We start from the raw sequence: 18,317 nt of genomic DNA, 5'->3' as shown, positions 1-18,317 counted from the left end.
GTTGGTCAGGCTGGTCTCGAACTCCTGACCTCAGATGATCCTCCCACCTTGGCCTCCCAAAGTGTTGAGATTACAGGCGTGAGCCACCGCGCCCTGCCTAGAAGATGTTCAAATCTATCTACAAACCTGTAAGCCCCCACTTTAAGATATTCTTCCTTTTTAAGTGGAAGCCAATGTGTAATCTCCATGCATTGATTTATGATTTTGCTTGTAGCTTCTGGTTTCCTGAAATTTATACCTGCCTTTAACAACTCCCACCTGCAAGCCATTGGTGATTTCAGGTCTTAAGCATGAGCTGCCCCGATTCTCCTTGCATGGCGCCCTGCAATAAACACCTTCCTTTCTATCACTGCAAAGACCTTAGTGTGGGTGTCTGGTTTTACTGTGCTGGGTGAGCAGACCTCAGCTGGGTTCTGTAAGAACTGCTGTAAGGAGGGACCTCTGACCTGGATGAGGCGGAATGAGTCAGGTGGGGGGTGTGCAGTAGAGAGGCGTGCTCGTGGATCCCCAGGAATGGCATTTCACCCCAGTAATCTCACTCAGTCCATCTGGATTTTGATTGAGCCCTTGTCTTGTACCTGAACCAAGAGGTAGTGACTGAAAAGGCACAGAATGGTGTCATCTTTGGAGCAGTACTTCGCAGGGAGAGTGAGAAGCCTTGGCGTGTAGAGTCTCACTGTTACTACTTAATGCACAGGGCGAGTGATGGAGCCTGAACATCAGCCTGGGATACAAAGAGGCTGTTCTATAAAGATGCCAAATGCAGGCCAGTTCTGGTGGGGCCAAAGGAATTGATACAGGAAGGGGAAGGCATAGGGCGAAGGGAAAACTTCCCTTTCACCTTCTGAAGTTTCACTGAAATGAACTGACAATAGACAAATTAACAAGAGAAAGGGCATAGAAATCGATGAACGTGCATAATCGTGGGAGCCATATAAAATGTGAGACTTGTAATTCCAGCTACTTGGGAAGCTGAGGCAGGAGAATCGCTTGAACCTGGGAGGTGGAGGTTGCAGTGAGCCGAGAGAGATTGCACCACTGCACTCCAGCCCTGGCGACAGAGTGAGACGCCATCTCAAAAAAAAAAAAAAAAAAAGAAAAAATTGAGACTCAAAGAAGGGCCAGATGGTTGTGGCTTAAATACTCTCTTCCTAGAGGAGAGAGAAATGGAGAGTGTAGGCAGCTTTGAGGGGAAATGAATGATTTTCAGGGGGATTGTAGGAGCCCAATGAACAGACAATGGCCTGGGACAAAGTTCCTCTGAACTCTGAGGGAGGTGACAGAAAGGTGAGGGGCAGAACTTTATATTGAATAAAGGCTGTCTTATTATACAGATAAAGTCTCCCATGTAATCTCCAAGCTGCCCACAGAAGAGTAGATGAAGTCTGTTGACATTATTTAGTCTTTTCTCTTTGCCAATGGTTAATATTTCTTGGATATTTGATGAGATTCTTAGGGAGGGGTCATCTTAAGACAACTGGATTTCTTTTGGAAGAAGTTTTCATCAGTCACATAAGGGAACTATAAAAAGAGAGCCCCTCCCCGTGCTTGGGAGATGGGGAGAAACAAGAGAAAGTTAGGAAGTCCTTGGTTCTGAGGCAGCTTATAAGGCCTTCCAATTTCCTTTATTTTATTTTTTTATTTTTGGTTTTTGCTTTCTTTGTTTTTTTTGAGACAGGGTCTCCACTGTCACCCAGACTGAAGTGCAGTAGTGCAATCACAACTCACTATAACCTTGAACTCCCGGGTTCAAGCCATCCTCATACCTCAGCTTCCTGAGTAGCTGGGACCACAGGCATGTACCACCATGCCTAGCTAATTTTTTTTTTTTTTAATTTGTAGAAATGAGTTCTTCCTATGTTGCCCAGGCTACTCTTGAGCTCCTGTGCTCAAGTCATCCTCCCACCACTCCAGCCTGGGCACCATAGCAAGACCCCACCTCTTAAAAAGAAAAATTTCTGGCCAGGCATAGTGGCTCACATCTGTAGTCCCAGCACTTTGGGAAGCCAAGGTGGGTGGATCACGAGGTCAGAGGTTCGAGACCAGCCTGACCAACATGGTGAAACCCTGTCTCTACTAAAAATACAAAAATTAGCCAGGCATGGTGGCGTGTGCCTGAAATCCCAACTACTCAGGAGGCTGAGGTAGAATTACTTGAACCCAGGAGGCAGATGTTGCAGTGAGCTGAGATCGCGCCATTGCACTCCAGCCTGGGTAGTAAGAGCGAAACTCCGTCTGAAAAACAACAACAACAACAACAACAACAACAACAACAACAAAAACTCTATAAAAGCCAAAAGCCTCTAGCCAGCACAAAGAAAGAAACAGACATCTGGAAAGACTAATTAAAGCCTACCTGGTTTTGACAATATGTTATCTCTGGTTGCATAACAAATTACCCCAAAGTATAGAGGCCTAAAACATTTATTATCTCACTGTTTCTTTGGGTCAGGAGTCTGGGTGTGGCTTACCTGAATCCTCTGCACAGGGCTGCAATTGAGGTGGTGGATGTTCTCATATAAAGAGGAGGGTAGGGCTGGGCAGACATCCCAAATGGCTTTGGTCACAGCCACAAATAAAATATAAAAATGTCTAAGGCCAGGCGCGGTGGCTCACGCCTGTAATCTCAGCATTTTGGGAGCCCGAGGCAGGCAGATCGCAAGGTCAGGAGTTGAAGACCAGCCTGACCAATATGGTGAAACCCCATATCTACTAAAAATATAAAAATTAGCCAGGCGTGGTGGCACATGTGTTGGGACTACAGTCCCAGCTACTCAGGAGGCTGAGGCAGGAGGATTGCTCGAGCCCAGGTGTTTGAGGCTGCAGTGAGCTATGATCGCAGCACAGTACTTCAGTATGGGTGACAGGGAGACCCTGTGTCTTAAAAAAGTTAAAGACAACAGAAAGCTATATGTATTTGAGTGCAACTGATTTATATAAATAACTATAAATCCATTTATTTGTTTATTTATTAATTTAGAGATGGAGTCTTGCTCTGTCACCCAGGCTGGAGTGCAGTGGTGCAATCTCGGCTCACTGCAACCTCTGCAACCTCCCCGGTTCAAACAATTATCCTGTCTCAGCCTCCCAAGTAGCTGGGATTACAGGTGCCCACCACCATGCACAGCTAATTTTTTTTTCTTTTTTTTGAGATGGAGCTCGCTCTGTTGCCCAGGCTGGAGTACAGTAGTGGCTCGATCTCAGCTCACTGCAAGCTCCGCCTCCCGGGTTCACACCATTCTCCTGCCTCAGCCTCCCGAGTAGCTGAGACTACAGGCGCCTGCCACCATGCCTGGCTAATTTTTGTATTTTTAGTAGAGACGGGGTTTCATCGTGTTAGCCAGGATGATCTCGATCTCCTGACCTCATGATCCGCTTGTCTCGGCCTCCCAAAGTGCTGGGATTACAGGTGTGAGCCACTGCACCCGGCTTTTTTTGTATTTTTAATAGAGACGGGGTTTCACCACGTTGGCCAGGCTGATTTCGAACTCCTAATCTCAAGTGATCCGCCTGCCTTGGCCTCCCAAAGTGCTAGGATTACAGGTGTGAGTCACCTCACCCAGCCTTATTTTGTTTTTATCTGGCAAAGGAACTTAACACAAGAAACTTCTGTTAGGTAAGCAGTCAGTCAAAAGAGTTTTAAACACATGTGAAGAAATGGGTACCAAGAACTCAGGAGAAAATGAATCCGTAACAGTGATGATCTATGATGGCAATGATGTTATGGCTGTGATGATGTCATAATGATGGATGATGCCATTCCACGTGACTTTTCATCCCCTTTTCCACTTCTTCTGTTCATCCACTGAAATTTCCCGGGGGCCCAAGGCCACGATGAAGAGGAAACTTCCCAGAACAGACATGACATGGAAAAGTCATGCTTCACTAATTAGTGGAAAGTTAGGTGTTAAGGGACAGTCCAAAAGACACACTGAGCCTTTTCGGTTGAGGAGGAACATTTGAATCATAAGAATCAGTGTGGCCAGCTTTGTCTAGAATCCAATGGCTACTGGGATACTCAACACCAAGTGGCAGATGCCCTGTTTCAAAACAGGGAAGGCCAGAAAAGTGATCATTCTGATAGATTCGTCCATACAAAGAGCTAGCAGCACTTCATTGGCATTCCTGAAGCTTATTTACCTTTGGAAAACTGTCTCATTTATATTATTTCCCAAGGGCATGGAATATGCTCTAGAACTGTCCAACAGGAGAATCACCAGCTACATATGGCTACTTAAATTTATTTATTTATTTTTTGAGATGGAGTCTTGCTCTGTCGCTCAGGCTGGAGTGCAGTGGCACAATCTCGACTCACTGCAACCTCCATCTCCCGGGTTCCAGCGATTCCCCTGCCTCAGTCTCCTGAGTAGCTGGGATTACAGGCACTTGCCGCCTTGCCTGGCTGATTTTTGTATTTTTAGTAGAGATGGGGTTTCCCCATGTTGCCAGGCTGGTCTTGAACTCCTGACCCCAGGTGATCTGCCTGCCTCAGCCTCTCAAAGTGCTGGGATTACAGGTGTAAGCCACCGTGTCCTGCCAGCATCCACCTGCTTTTTTTTTTTTTTTGAGACGGAGTCTCGCTCTGTCGCCCAGGCTGGAGTGCAGTGGCGTGATCTCGACTCACTGCAACCTCCACCTCCTGGGTTCAAGCAATTCTCCTGTCTTGGCCTCCTGAGTAGCTGGGATTACAGGTACGCGCCACCACGCCCAGCTAATTTTTGTATTTTTAAGTAGAGACAGGATTTCGCTATATTGGTCAGGCTGGTCTTGAACTCCTAACCTCGTGATATGCCTCAGCCTCCCAAAGTGCTGGGATTACAGATGTGAGCTACCGCACCCGACCCCACCTGCTTTTCTATGTACTCTGCAGTTGCTGGATTGGGACAAAGGGCCAGGAGTTTCTATGAACTACCTGGGAAGAGCAGGAACTTGAATAATTGGGATCCTGCTCCTAGAAAATGGTCTGACCAGTATCATCCACACTGAAGACACTAGAACAAAAGCTGAAGAAAGCAAAGAAGTGGCCAGGCATGGTGGATCATGCCTGTAATCCCAGCATTTTTGGGAGGCTGCAGTGGGAGGATCCCTTGAGCCCAGGGGTTCAAGACCAGCATGTGAAACCTAGCGAGATGCTCTCTCTTCAAAAAAAGTTTAAAAACTAGGCTAGGTGTTCTCATGTGCTTTTAGTCACAGATACTGTGGAGATTGAGGCAGGAGGATCACTTGAGCCCTGGAGTTCGAGGCAGCAGTGAGCTATGACTGTGCCACTGCACTCCAGCATGGGTGACAGAGCGAGACCCTCTCTTTCTCTCTTTTTTTTTTTAGAAAGAGTCTTGCTCTGTTGTTCAGGCTGGAGCACAGTGGTGCGATCTCAGCTCACTGCAACCTCCGCCTCCTAGGTTCAAGCAATTCTCCTGCCTTAGCCTCCCGAGTAGCTAGAATTACAGGTGGCCACCACCTGGCTAATTTTTGTATTTTTAGTAGGGACGGAATTTAACCTTGTTGGCCAGGCTGGTCTCGAACTCCTGACCTCAGGTGATCCACTCGCCTCGGCCTCCCAAAGTGCTGGGACTACAGGCGTGAGCCACCGCGTCTGGCCGAGACCTGTCTCTTAAAAAAATGGAAAAAAAAGAGCAAAAACTGCCTATTTTGTTTATCACTGCATCCCCAACATTTAGAGCTATGTAGTAGCACTCAGTAAATACACTGAATGAATGAATTGATAAATGAATGAAGGAGTACTTAGAAGATTTGGGTAAGTACAAAATAAAATTAGGCTGGGTGTGGTGGCTCACGCCTGTAATCCCAGCACTTTGGGAGGCCAAGGCAGGTGGATCACTTGAGGTCCGGAGTTCAAGACCAGCCTGGCCAACATGGTGAAACCCTGTCTCTACTAAAAAATACAAAAATTAGCCGGGCTTGGTGGCAGGTGCCTGTAATCGCAGCTACTTGGGAGGTTGAGGCAGGAGAATCACTTGAACCCGGGAGACAGAGGCTGCAGTGCGCCGAGATTGCACCACTGCACACCAGCCTGAGCGACAGAGTGAAACTCCATCTCAAAAAAAAAAAAAAAAAGCAGGTGGAGGCTCTAGAGAATTAATAAAAGGGAGTAGCCATGGCTTTTTGTACGCATATTAGCCAGGTCAGAAGAACTAATGATAATGGTATATCCTATAATTGACTTGGATATTCCTATATTCCAGACTTGGGATATTCCTAAAATACGCACCACAACATAGAGTAACAGGCCAGTTTTTTTTTTTTTTTTTTTTTTTTTTTTGAGACGGAGTCTCGCTCTGTCGCCCAGGCTGGAGTGCAGTGGCGCGATCTCGGCTCACTGCAAGCTCCGCCTCCCGGGTTCACGCCATTCTCATGCCTCAGCCTCCCGAGTAGCTGGGACTACAGGCGCCCACAACCGCGCCCAGCTAATTTTTTGTATTTTTAGTAGAGACGGGGTTTCACCGTGGTCTCGATCTCCTGACCTTGTGATCCGCCCGCCTCGGCCTCCCAAAGCGCTGGGATTACAGGCGTGAGCCACCGCGCCCGGCCAACAGGCCAGTTTTAAATTTTATTTTTCCTCAGGCAAACCCCGGGGTGTCTTGTGCTTAAACACCATAATTTCCCACAAAGGAGCCCCTGCCACTGCTGTGTTCACCACCACCATAATTTACTCGTTAGCATCAGGAATAACAATGAGTTTGTCTGAGTGGTAACAACAGCTTGGAAGAGCTGACTCCAAAAGATGTGTTTACGGGACCGCGCTGGGGGCTGGAGAAAAAGAAAAAAAAGACAGGACACTGGGGCAGCTGCGTGGCTTAAATAACTTCTGGTGGGGGACAGTGAGGGAGCATCCTGTCAGAATCTGGGTGTTTATAAGTCCTTAGAAATCACCTCCGCCGGGCGTGGTGGCTCACGCCTGTAATCCCAGCACTTTGGGAGGCTAAGGCAGGTGGATCACAGGGTCAGGAGATCAAGACCATCCTGGCTAACACGGTGAAACCCCATCTCTACTAAAAACACAAAAATTAGCTGGGTGTGGTGGCGGGCGCCTGTAGTACCAACTGCTGGGGAGGCTGAGGCAGGAGAATGGTGTGAACCTGGGAGGCGGAGCTTGCAGTGAACTGAGATTGCATCACTGCACTCTAGCCCGGGTGACAGAGCGAGACTACATCTCAAAAAAAAAAAAAAAAAGAAATCACTTCAACATCCTCATTCGACACAAGGGAAAACAAGTCCAGGGAAAAGTTAAGTGATAATGTCACAGAGCTTATAATGGCAGAACTGGGAACAGACTCAAGTCTCCTGATTTTTTGAGACAGAGTCTCGCTCTGTCTTCTAGGCTGGAGTGTAGTGGCACGATCTCGGCTCACTGCAACCTCTGCCTCCGAGGTTCAGGCGATTCTCCTGCCTCAGCTGGGAGTAGTTGGGACTACAGGTGCCCACCACCATGCCCGGCTAATGTTTTGTATTTTTAGTAGAGATGGGGTTTCACCATGTTGGCCAGGCTGGTCTTGAACTCCTGACCTCAGGTGATCTGCCCGTCTAGGCCTCCCAAAATGCTGGGATTACAGGCATGAGCCACTGTGCCCTGCTGAGGTCTCCTGAATCTTGGCCAGGGCTAGTTCCACTCAGTTGAACTGTTGATTACAGTCATCCATTGTGTTTCATATAATCCAACTGGGTCAACCAGTTTCCAGAAAATCTGGCTGTTTTAAGAATCTTGGCCGGGTGCAGAGGCTTATGCCTGTCATCCCAGCACTTTGGGAGGCTGAGGTGGGAGAATCACTTGAGCCCCAGGGAGTTTGAGACCAGACTGGGCAACAAGGCAAGGCCTCACTTCTACAAAACAGAACCAAAACTAAAACCAAAAACCAATTAGCTGTGCATGGTGGAGCACACCTGTAATCCCAGCTACTTGGGAGGCTGAGGTGAGAGGACCCTTTGAGCCCAGGAGGTTGAGGCTGCAGTGAGCTATGACTGCAGCACTGCACTCCAGGCTGGGTGATAGAGTAAGAATCTGTCTTAAAGCAAACAAACAAAAGGGCTGGGCATGGTGGCTCACACCTGTAATCCCAGCACTTTGGGAGGCCAAAGCAGGCGGATCACTTGAGGCCAGGAGTTCAAGACCAGCCTGGGCAAACATGGTGAAACTCTGTCTCTACTAAAAATACAAAAATAGCCGGACGTGGTGGTGCATCCCTGTAATCCCAGCTACTTAGGAGGGTGAGGCAGGAAAATCACTTGAACCTAGTGGCAGAGGTTGCAGTGAGTGAAGATCGTGCCATTGCACTCCAGCCTGGGCGACAGAACGAGACTCCATCTCAAAAAAAAAAAAAAAAAGAATCTCTACAGTGAGAGAATTAATATAGTATACACTTTCGGGTAGAGGACAATGGTTAAAGAATTCAAGACCAGGAGTGCTGGCTCACGCCTGTAGTCTCGACAATTTAGGAGACAGAGGTGAGAGGGTCTCTTGAGGCCAAGAGTTTGAGACTAGCCTGGGCAACATAGTGAGACCCTGTCTCTACAAAGGATTCAAAAATTAGCCAAGCAGGGTGGTGCATGCCTATAGTCCCAGCTACTAGGGAGGCTGAAGTGGGAGGATCCCTTGAGCTCAGGACTTGGAGGCTACAGTGAGTCATGATTGCACCACTGTACTCCAGCCTGGGGGACAGAGTGAGATCCTGCCTCTCAAAATAAAATAAAACAAAAACAATAAAGAATTCAAATCTATTTAGTGAAAACTAACAGATTTCTCCCTTTTAATTCTTGGCTCGTGGCCAGTGTTTCTCAACAGGCGCCCTCTTCACCCCTCCAGGGGCAATGTCTGGAGACATTTTTGGTTGTGACAAATTGGGTTGGGAGGGAGTGTTCATGGCATCTAATATTTGTTTTTGTTTTTTGAGAAGGAGTTTCGCTCTTGTTGCCCAGGTTGGAGTGCAATGGCACAATCTCGGCTCACTAGGACCTCTGCCTCCTGGGTTCAAGCGATTCTCCTGCCTCAGCCTCCTGAGTAGCCCGGATTAGAGGTACGCGCCACCACGCCTGGCTACTTTTGTATTTTTAGATGGGGTTTCTCCATGTTGGTCAGGCTGGTCTTGAACTCCTGACCTCAGGTGTTCTGCCCACCTTGGCCTCCCAAAGTGCTGGGATTGCAGACATCAGCCACCGTGCCTGGCCATGGCGTCTAATGAGTAGAGGTTGGATATGCTGCTCAACTTCTCACAGTGCACAGGGCAGCCTTTGCACTACAAAGAATGATCTAGCCCCAAATGCCAGTAGTACCAAGGTTAACAAACTCAGAAATCAAAATAGGAGCTCAGTTTGAACAGGAAGTTGGTGGGCCGTTTGACTAAGATGGAGATGCCAGGTGGGTTTAAGAATTTTCCAGCAAAGGTACTGTTTCAAAAAGTATGCATTTTTTAGGCCGGGTGCAGTTGCTCATGCCTGTAATCCCAGCACTTTGGGAGGAAGAGGCAGGTGGATCACTTGAGGTTAGGAGTTTGAGACCAGCCTGGCCAACACGGTGAAACCGGTCTCTACTGAAAACACAAAAATTAGCTGAGTGTGGTGGCGCGTGCCTGTAGTCCCACCTACTGGGAGGCTAAGGCAGGAGAGCTGCTTGAACCCGGAAGGTGAAGGTTGCAGTGAGCCGAGATTGTGCCACTGTACTCCAGCCTGGGCAACAGAGTGAGACTCTATCTCAAAAAAAAAAAAGTATGCACTTTTTTTTTTTTTTTTAAGGAGACAAGGATCTCACTCTGTTGCTCAGGATGGATTGGCACTCCTGGGCTACGGCGATCCTCCTGCCTCAGCCTTCCAAGGAGCTGGGACTACAGACTTGGGCCACCAGGCCTGTGAAGGTTAGCATCTTTGAGCTCCTAAGTCCAACACTATCGCCATCACTTTTATGGTCCGGATGGCGTTTGGGGCATTTTGGGCATTCTATTTCTTGCCTTCATTCCTTCTCCTCACTCATAATATTTAAATATTATCCGCCTCCCTCTGCTGAGATAGGTACAAAGCTCATCCCACCTCTGGATTCTCCAGTGAGGGTTACTCCAGGGCGGGCCCCTTCCCCTTCATGTCCTGCCAGGCGATCCCCTTGGGGCGAATCATAACTTTTCTGGACCTCAGTTTCCTTCCCTGTAAAATAAGAACAATAATAATACGTCCTCGGGCTGTTGTCGGGACTCTTCAGCCCAGCATTCCCAGCCCGAAGTCCTACCCAGCGCTCACCACAAAGCCTACCCTCTTCTGAGTTTTCTGAATCCTCAAAGCCTCCTCTGAGGTAGAGGCTGGGAACCCCATTCCTACTAATGGGGAAACTGAGGCTGGGAGACGCGAGAACTGGACCATGATCTCAAACTTTTGAGGGAAGGAGCTACCCCGGAAGGCGATGGTCTTCTCCAGAGCCTTCCCAAGGGCGCTCAGTACCAAGTGGGCACCCAGACAAGTTTTCTTATCCCTCCTGGGCCCTTCGGATCTTAATTCTCCGCTCGGCGAGGTTCCCGGAGGCGGATTCAGCCTTCGCTGGTTGACGCCAGTTCCGAGGCGCAAGCGCAAGTGAGCGCGCGCGGTGGCCTGTGGGAGGCTGACTGTGAGCCTGAAGCTCAGCCCAGACGCCGGCTCTGTTGTCAGGGAGACCGGGGTGGGGCGGGGCCAGAACGTGGCCACGCCTTTATTTGCTCTTCAATGGCCCCTTGCTTTCACTGGGCCAACCTTCTCTTAATTGTTCTTTGTTGTCAGTTCGTTCCCTCCCCAGTTGGACAGAAGCTGACTTGTAGCGTGTGTCGACCGAAGGACAAGTGCAAGCAGGAGGATCTCGGCCATGATTAAGCGCCGGTGGAGACCTCTGTGTCAATTCTGTTCATATACACGTGTCATTTTTTTTTTCTTTCCTCTTTTGCCTTTTAATTTATTAGCGACATCTGTAATTTATCTACTTCTCCGGCCAGATCGTGCTTAGGCAAAACCGCAAACCTGAAGTTTGCAGAAATGACTCAGTGGTGACTAATTCCATTAGGAAAGCATTCTTCACAAAAGAGTTCACAGCAGGATTTCTTTAAATAGAAAACTTCCTCAGTGCACTGAAAACGATTCATTTTATATAAAACACATTTGGATACCGGATCCTCTTTCACTTTTTTTTGAGACTGAATCTTGCTCTGTCGCCTAGGCTGGAGTGTAGTGGTGCGGTCTCGGCTCACTGCAACCTCTGCCTCCCAGGTTCAAGCGATTCTCCTGCCTCAGCCTCCTGAATAGCTGGGACTACAGGTGCCCGCCACCGTGCCCAGCTAATTTTTGTACTTTTAGTAGAGACGGGGTTTCACCATATTGGCCAGGCTGTTTTCGAACTCCTGATACTCTGATCCGCCTGCCTTGGCCCCCCAAAGTACTGGGATTACAGGCGTGAGCCACTGCGCCCGGCCTATTGTTGTTTTTGTAGTTGTGTACAGACCTAGTCAGGGCCACTGTGTACGGTTGTGCACGTTGTGCCCTGAACAAGTGTGCCTGGCTAAGAGCATGAGAATGGGGCTGAAGCCCAGCCTAGGCTGTGTTCTCCAAGTTGGAGGATAGGACACCTACTTCTAATTTGTCTTTTAGACAGGGTACTTTATTCTATTTGCATGAAGTTTCCGTGTGTGCCAGCTGTCTTTCTGCACACGATACTTTTAGTGTCAAAAATGTAATCAGGCCGGCCGGGCGCAGTGGCTCAGGCCTGTAATCCCAGCACTTTGGGAGGCCGAGACGGGTGGATCACGAGGTCAGGAGATCGAGACCATCCTGGCTAACCCGGTGAAACCCCGTCTCTACTAAAAAAATACAAAAAAACTAGCCGGGCGAGGTGGCAGGCGCCTGTAGTCCCAGTTACTTAGGAGGCTGAGACAGGAGAATGGCGTGAACCCGGGAGGCGGAGCTTGCAGTGAGCTGAGATCCGACCACTGCACTCCAACCTGGGTGATAGAGGGAGACTCCATCTCAAAAAAAAAAAAAAAAAAAAAAAAAGTAATCAGGCCTGGCGCGGTGATTTTATATATATATATATAAAATCAGATACAGGTAGAAAAAATTTAAAAGTTCTTTGTCATACAGCAAGTACATGTCTTGATCCAGGAGATGTCAAATCAAGTGGTAAGTTCTCTTACAAAAGTTAGGGCAAGTTTATAAGGCAAAAAGGAAGAAGTATTTTGAGCTTTTTTTTGGTGATTGGCTGTTTTACATTAACTTCTTTTTAAGGCAAATAGAGACGTTTAAGCTCATTTGTCTACAGCGGATTGGTTTAATTTCACTGAATCATGCTGACAAGGATGTAAAACTTACATTTTTGTGTTTCATTTATGATTAGAGCTAGCGTTTCAGGGGAATCAGGATGACAAACTTTGATTGTGTGGTTATGGGTGGTTGGCCTTGGGTAGGGGGGATGAATCTAAACTACAGCCTTCATTTTAATGTTTTTTTTTTTTTTTTTTTTTGAGACTGAGTCTCACTCTGTCTCCCAGGCTGGAGTGCAGTGGTGTGATCTCAGCTCACTATAATAACCTCCTCTTCCCAGGTTCAAGTGATTCTTGTACCTCAGCCTCCCCAGTAGCTGGGATTACAGGCGTGCGCCACCAAGCCTGGCCCACAATATGCTCTTAATTCCAGGAAGTGGCACAAAAATATATAGCCGAGGAGAAAAGAGGCTAAAGTGTTGAAATGTCCCCATCTCATTGCTATTAGAAAAGTATGTTGAAACCATGCCTAGCATTTATCCTCTTGTGAGCAAGAGACTTAATTTAATTTATTTTATTTGACTATTGTTATTATTTTTTATTTTATTTGACTATTGTTGTTATTATTTTTTATTTATTTATTTTTCTTTTTGAGATGGAGTCTCGCTCTGTCGCCCACACTGGAGTGCAGTGGCACGATCTCAGCTCCCTGCAACCTCTGCCTCCCGGGTTCAAGTTATTCTTCTGCCTCAGCCTCCCGAGTACCTGGGAGTACAGGTGCACGCCACCATGCCCGGTTAATTTTTGTATTTTTAGCAGAGACGGGGGTTTCGCCATATTGGCCAGGCTGGTCTCAAACTCCTGACCTCATGATCCACCTGCCTTGGCCTCCCAAAGTGTTTGGATTATAGGTGGGAGCCACCATTCCCTGCCCTTAATTTTATTTTTAAAAAATTTACTATTATTTTTTTTCCCTAAGATGGAGTCTTGCTCTGTCACCCAGACTGGAGTGCAATGGCACGATCTTGGCTCACTGTGACCTCTGCCTCCTGGGTTCAAGGGATTCTCCTGTCTTAGCCTCCAGAGTAGCTGGGCTTAAAGGCTTGAGCCACCATGCCCAGCTAATTGTTGTATTTTTAGTAGAGATGGCGTTTCACCGTGTTGGCGAGGCTGGTCTCGAACTGACCTCAAGTGATCTGCCCGCCTTGGCTTCCCAAAGTGTTGGGATTACAGACGTGAGCCACTGGGCCTGGGCAAAAAAGACAGTGATATTGAATGAAGTCTACTTAATAGTATTGTACCAATGTTAATTTCATAGTTTTGACAAATGTGGTGTGGTTATGTAAGACACTCAGATTAGGGGAAGCCGGCATTGTCCAATATTTGCTTGCTTGCTTTCCTTCCTTTCCTTCCTTTCCTTCCTTCCTTCCTTCCTTCCTTCCTTCCTTCCTTCCTTCCTTCCTCTCTCTCTCTTCCTCTCTCCTCTTTCTTTTTTTTTTTTTTTGAGACGGAGTCTCGCTGTGTCTCCCAGACTGGAGTGCAGTGGCGTGATCTCCGCTCACTGCAAGCTCCGCCTCCCGGGTTCACGCCATTCTCCCGCCTCAGCCTCCCAAGTAGCTGAGACTACAGGCGCCCGCCACCAGGCCCGGCTAGTTTTTTGTATTTTTAGTAGAGACGGGGTTTCACCATGTTAGCCAGGATAGTCTCGATCTCCTGACCTCGTGATCCACCCGCCTCGGCCTCCCAAAGTGCTGGGATTACAGGCTTGAGCCACCGCGCCCGGCCTCTCCTCTTTCTTTCTTTCTTTCCCTTTCTTCCTTCCTTCCTTCCTTCCTTCCTTCCTTCCTTCCTTCCTTCCTTCCTTCCTTCCTTTCTTTCTTTCTTTCCTTCCCTTCCTCCCTCCCTCCCTCCCTCCCTCTCTCTCTCTCTCTCTTCCCTTCCTTCCTTCCTTCCTTCCTTCCTTCCTTCCTTCCTTCCTTCCTTCCTTCCTTCCTTCCTTCCTTCCTTCCTTCCTTCCTTATTTTCTTTCTTTCAGAGTTTCACTCTTGTTGCCCAGGCTGGAGTGCAATGGAATGGCACGATCTCGGCTCACTGTAATCTGTGCCTCCTGGGTTCAAGTGATTCTCCTGCCTTAGCCTCCTGAGTAGCTGGGATTACAGGTGCACGCCACCACGCCCTTTGTATTTTTAGTAGAGATGGGGTTTCTCCATGTTGGTCAGGCTGGTTTCAAGCTACTGACCTCGTGATCTGCCCGCCTCGGCCTCCCAAAGTGCTGGGATTACAGGTGTGAGCCACAGTGCCTGGCCCAAAATTTGCTTTCTTTTGCTTCCATAGCAGTGGTGGTGTTTCTGCTTGGTGGCCCAGTTAAGGGGTCACTTGTCACAGCCTTCATTGCAGCCACGTGTAGCCATGGAGGGCACCGTCTGTCCAGTGAAAAATGAATAGTGATGAGGCATGGCATTTCTGGATATGGGCCTTCAAACCCCTAATGTGGGCTATTCTCTGCTCTTTCTCCTCCATGGAGTGGAAACAGGGACATTCCTCCAACCCAGCACCAACCCTGCAGTGGGGACAGTGCTCGAGGTGATGGCTGTTAGGAGTTACCTTGTGTCCCCTCAAAGATACATCAATGTCTTAACCCTCAGTGTCTGTGAATGAGACCTGATTTGGAAATCTATTTGCAGATATTACCAAGTTAAATGATGTCAGTAAGGTGGGCCCCAGTCCAAAATGACTTCATGCTTGGATATTCTTGAAATTGCTACATTCTTGGGTCTCTATTATATAACAGCTTATTTTTTATTTGTTTTTTATTTTCATCTTTTGAGATGGAGTCTCACTCTGTTGCCCAGGCTGGAGTGCAATGGTGTAATCTCGGCTCACTGCAACCTCCGCCTCCTGGGTTCAAGCGAATCTCCTGCCTTAGCCTTCCGAGTAGCTGGGACTACAGGCACCTGCCACCATGTCTGGCTAATGTTTGTATTTTTAGTAGAGACAGGGTTTCACCATGTTGGCCAGGCTGGTCTTGAACTCCTCAAGTGTTCCTCTCGCCTTGGCCTCCCAAAGTGCTGAGATTACAGGCGTGAGCCACCTCGTCCAGCCATAGCTTAGTGTTTCTGTTTATTTGTTTTTGGAAATATTGGACTAGTGTCTTTTTATTATTATTATTATTTGTTTGTTTGGAGACAGAGTCTCGCACTGTCGCCCAGGCTGGAGTGCAATGGCGCGATCTCGGCTCACCGCAACCTCCGCCTCCCGGGTTCACACAATTCTGCCTCAGCCTCCTGAGTAACTAGGATTACAGGTGCCTGCCACCATGCCCAGCTAATTTTTTGTAATTTTTAGTAGAGACGGGGTTTCACTGTGTTGGCCAGACTGGTCTCGAACCCCTGACCTCGTGATCCACCCGCCTCATCCTCCCAAAGTGCTGGGATTACAGGCGTGAGCCACTGCACCTGGCCTTATTATTATTATTCTTTTTAAAGAGACAGGGTTTCCCTCCTGTTGCCCAGGTTGGAGTGCAGTGGCATGATCATGGCTTACTGAAGTCTAACTCCTGGGCTCCAGTGATCCTCCTGCTTCAGCCTCCCAAATAGCTGGGACTACAGATGCATACTACTATGCCTGGCTAATTTTTTATTTTTGGTAGAGACAGGGTATCACTATGTTGCTCAGGTTGGTCTTGAACTCCTGGCCTCAAGCTAGGATCCTCCTACCTTGGCCTCCCAAAGTGCCGGGGTTACAAGTGCCATCCACCATGCCTGACCTGACTAGTGGCCACTTTACAAGAAGAAGAGATGACAGAGAGAGAGAAAGGGAAGATGGCCATGTGAAGATGGAGGCAGAGATTAGAGTGATGCGACCGCAAGCCAAGGAACACCAGGGGCTACCAGATGCTGGAAGAGGTAAGAGCGAGCCTTCAGAGGGAGTGTGGCCCTGCCGACACCTTAATTTCTGACTTCTGGCTACTTCATAGTTTTGACAAATGTGGCACGGTTATGTAAGACACTCAGATTAGGGGAAGCCGGCATTGTCCAAAGAACTGTAAGCGAATACATTTCTGTTGTGTTAAACCACCCAGTTTGTGACACTGTTATGGCAGCCCTTGGCAATGAAAACCTTGGTAGAACAAGAAATATCAAGAAGCTACGTCCCAAGTGATCCAACAGAAAGATGCTCTCGGCCGGGCGAGGTGGTTCATGCCTGTATTCCCAGCACTTTGGGAGGCCGAGGAGGGTGAATTGCTTCGGCTCAGGAGTTTGAGACCAACCTGGGCAACATGGTGAAATTCTGTCTCTACTAAAAATACAAAAATTACCTGGGGCCGGGCGCGGTGGCTCACGCCTGTAATCCCAGCAGTGTGGGAGGCTAAGGCGGGTGCATCACCTGAGGTCAGGAGTTTGAGACCAGCCTGGCCAACATGTTGAAACCCCGTCTTGACTAAAAATGCAAAAGTTAGCTGGGCATGGTGGCGGGCGCCTGTAATCCCAGCTACTCGGGAGGCTGAGGCAGGAGAATCACTTGAACCCAGGAGGCAGAGGTTGCAATGAGCCGAGATTGTGCCACTGCACTCCAGCACGGGCAACAGAGTGCGACTTTGTCTCAAAGAAAAAGAAATAAAAGAGAAGCTCTCATGCCCTTTGGTACCACTTACCTCAAGGTAGTTTACCCGAGAAAGAGTCAAGCTTGGATGTTCTCTAAAATGCTCCCTTTTAGAGTCTCTGTTACAGCAGCTTAGTTTAGGTTAGTTTTTTTTTTTTTAAGACAGGGTCTTCTTCCTCAGTTACCCATACCGGAGTGCAGTGGCACGATCATGGATCACTGCAGCCTCAACATCCAGGGCTCAAGCGATCCTCCTGCCTCAGCTTCCCAAATAGCTGGGACCACAGGCATGCACCACCATGCCTGGGTAGTTTAAAGAAAATTTTTTTTCGTAGAGATAGGCGTCTTGTCGTATTTCCCAGGTTTGTCTTGAACTGGTTTCACGCAATCCTCCTGCCTAGCTCTCGCAAAGTGCTGAGATTACAGATGTGAGCCACCGTGCCTAGTCAGCCTTATTATTATTATTATCATTGTTTTCTTTTGAGATGGAGTTTTGCTCTTGTTGCCCAGGCTGGAGTGCAATGGTGCGATCTTGGCTCACCGCAACCTCCGCCTCCGAGGTTCAAGAGATTCTCTTGCCTCAGCCTCCCGAGTAGCTGGGATTACAGGAACCCACCACCACACCCAGTTAATTTTTGTATTTTTAGTAGAGACAGGGTTTCGCCATGTTGGTCAGGTTGGTCTCGAACTCCTGACCTCAGGTGATCCTCCTGCCTCGGCCTCCCAAAGTGCTGGGATTACAGTCGTGAGCCACTGCACCTGGCCTATTTTTTTTTTTTTAAATACTCTACTAATAGACTTTGTGACACTGAACACTAATGTGTCTTTCTCCCGGAAGCTCCTCCTTCATTTTCCTTCTTCTTCCTTTTTGGCTCTTTCCATCTGTTTTGGGAAAGTTAACTTTCTCCTGTCTTGGAACATCCCTTGTTGAGCACCCTATCTTTGTGACTGTCTGCTTTTGAGTACTGCTTTCGAGAGAGAATAGTAGAAGTTGTAAGAGACGTATGTGACAAATTTGGCATCCTGGAACACCAAGAGGATTACCAGTTTTTTAGAAAGCAGCATGAATCAACCTCAATTATTCGTAAGTAAAATTAGAGTAGTTTCAAGCTGTCACTTCTTTCTGTCCTACACACGTTATTCAAATAAGTTGGTGGAAGAATGTTGTTTGGGTTTACAATAGGGAATTATGGGGACATAAATCTGGGTCTAAATTAGTGAAATTTAAAATGGGAAGTTGCTTAACTGTTAGAGGCAGCAGACTGGAATGATCGAGAGGGTAGACTGTGACACTGGGTTGTCTGGTTGGAGCCTTACCTCTGCCATTTCTTGGCTGTGTGACCTTGGGAGAGCTCCTTAACTTCTCTGGTCCTGATATGGTTTGGATCTGTGTCCTCTCCAAATCTCATGTCAGAGTGTAGTTCCCAGTGTTGGAGGTGGGTCCTGGTGGGAGGTGATCGGATCATGGGGGTGACGTCCTCATGGTTTAGTACCTTCCCC

At 48.0% G+C, this 18,317-nt stretch overlaps 1 protein-coding gene across 3 annotated transcripts in view; it reads right to left on the bottom strand.

Moving 5' to 3' along the window:
* Window positions 1–10,568, bottom strand: part of YJU2B (YJU2 splicing factor homolog B) — a 28,793-nt gene extending 18,225 nt beyond the window's left edge. The window contains exons 1-2 of one of the 3 annotated variants that reach the window (XM_015123088.3): window positions 10,240–10,568; window positions 10,036–10,146 (exon numbers count right to left, since the gene is read on the bottom strand). The gene's annotated coding sequence lies outside the window, so the exon portion shown is untranslated. The remainder of the gene's footprint in view (window positions 1–10,035; window positions 10,147–10,239) is intronic. The other 2 variants (XM_015123089.3, XM_077977884.1) reach the window with 2 other exon arrangements.
* Between the last annotated feature and the right edge of the window lie 7,749 nt (window positions 10,569–18,317).

This window comes from Macaca mulatta, chromosome 19 (genome assembly GCF_049350105.2).
Source record: "Macaca mulatta isolate MMU2019108-1 chromosome 19, T2T-MMU8v2.0, whole genome shotgun sequence".
Classification (NCBI taxonomy): domain Eukaryota; kingdom Metazoa; phylum Chordata; class Mammalia; order Primates; family Cercopithecidae; genus Macaca; species Macaca mulatta.
The sequence above is the reverse complement of the archived record's forward strand: the minus strand, read 5'-3'. Positions and strand labels throughout refer to the sequence as shown.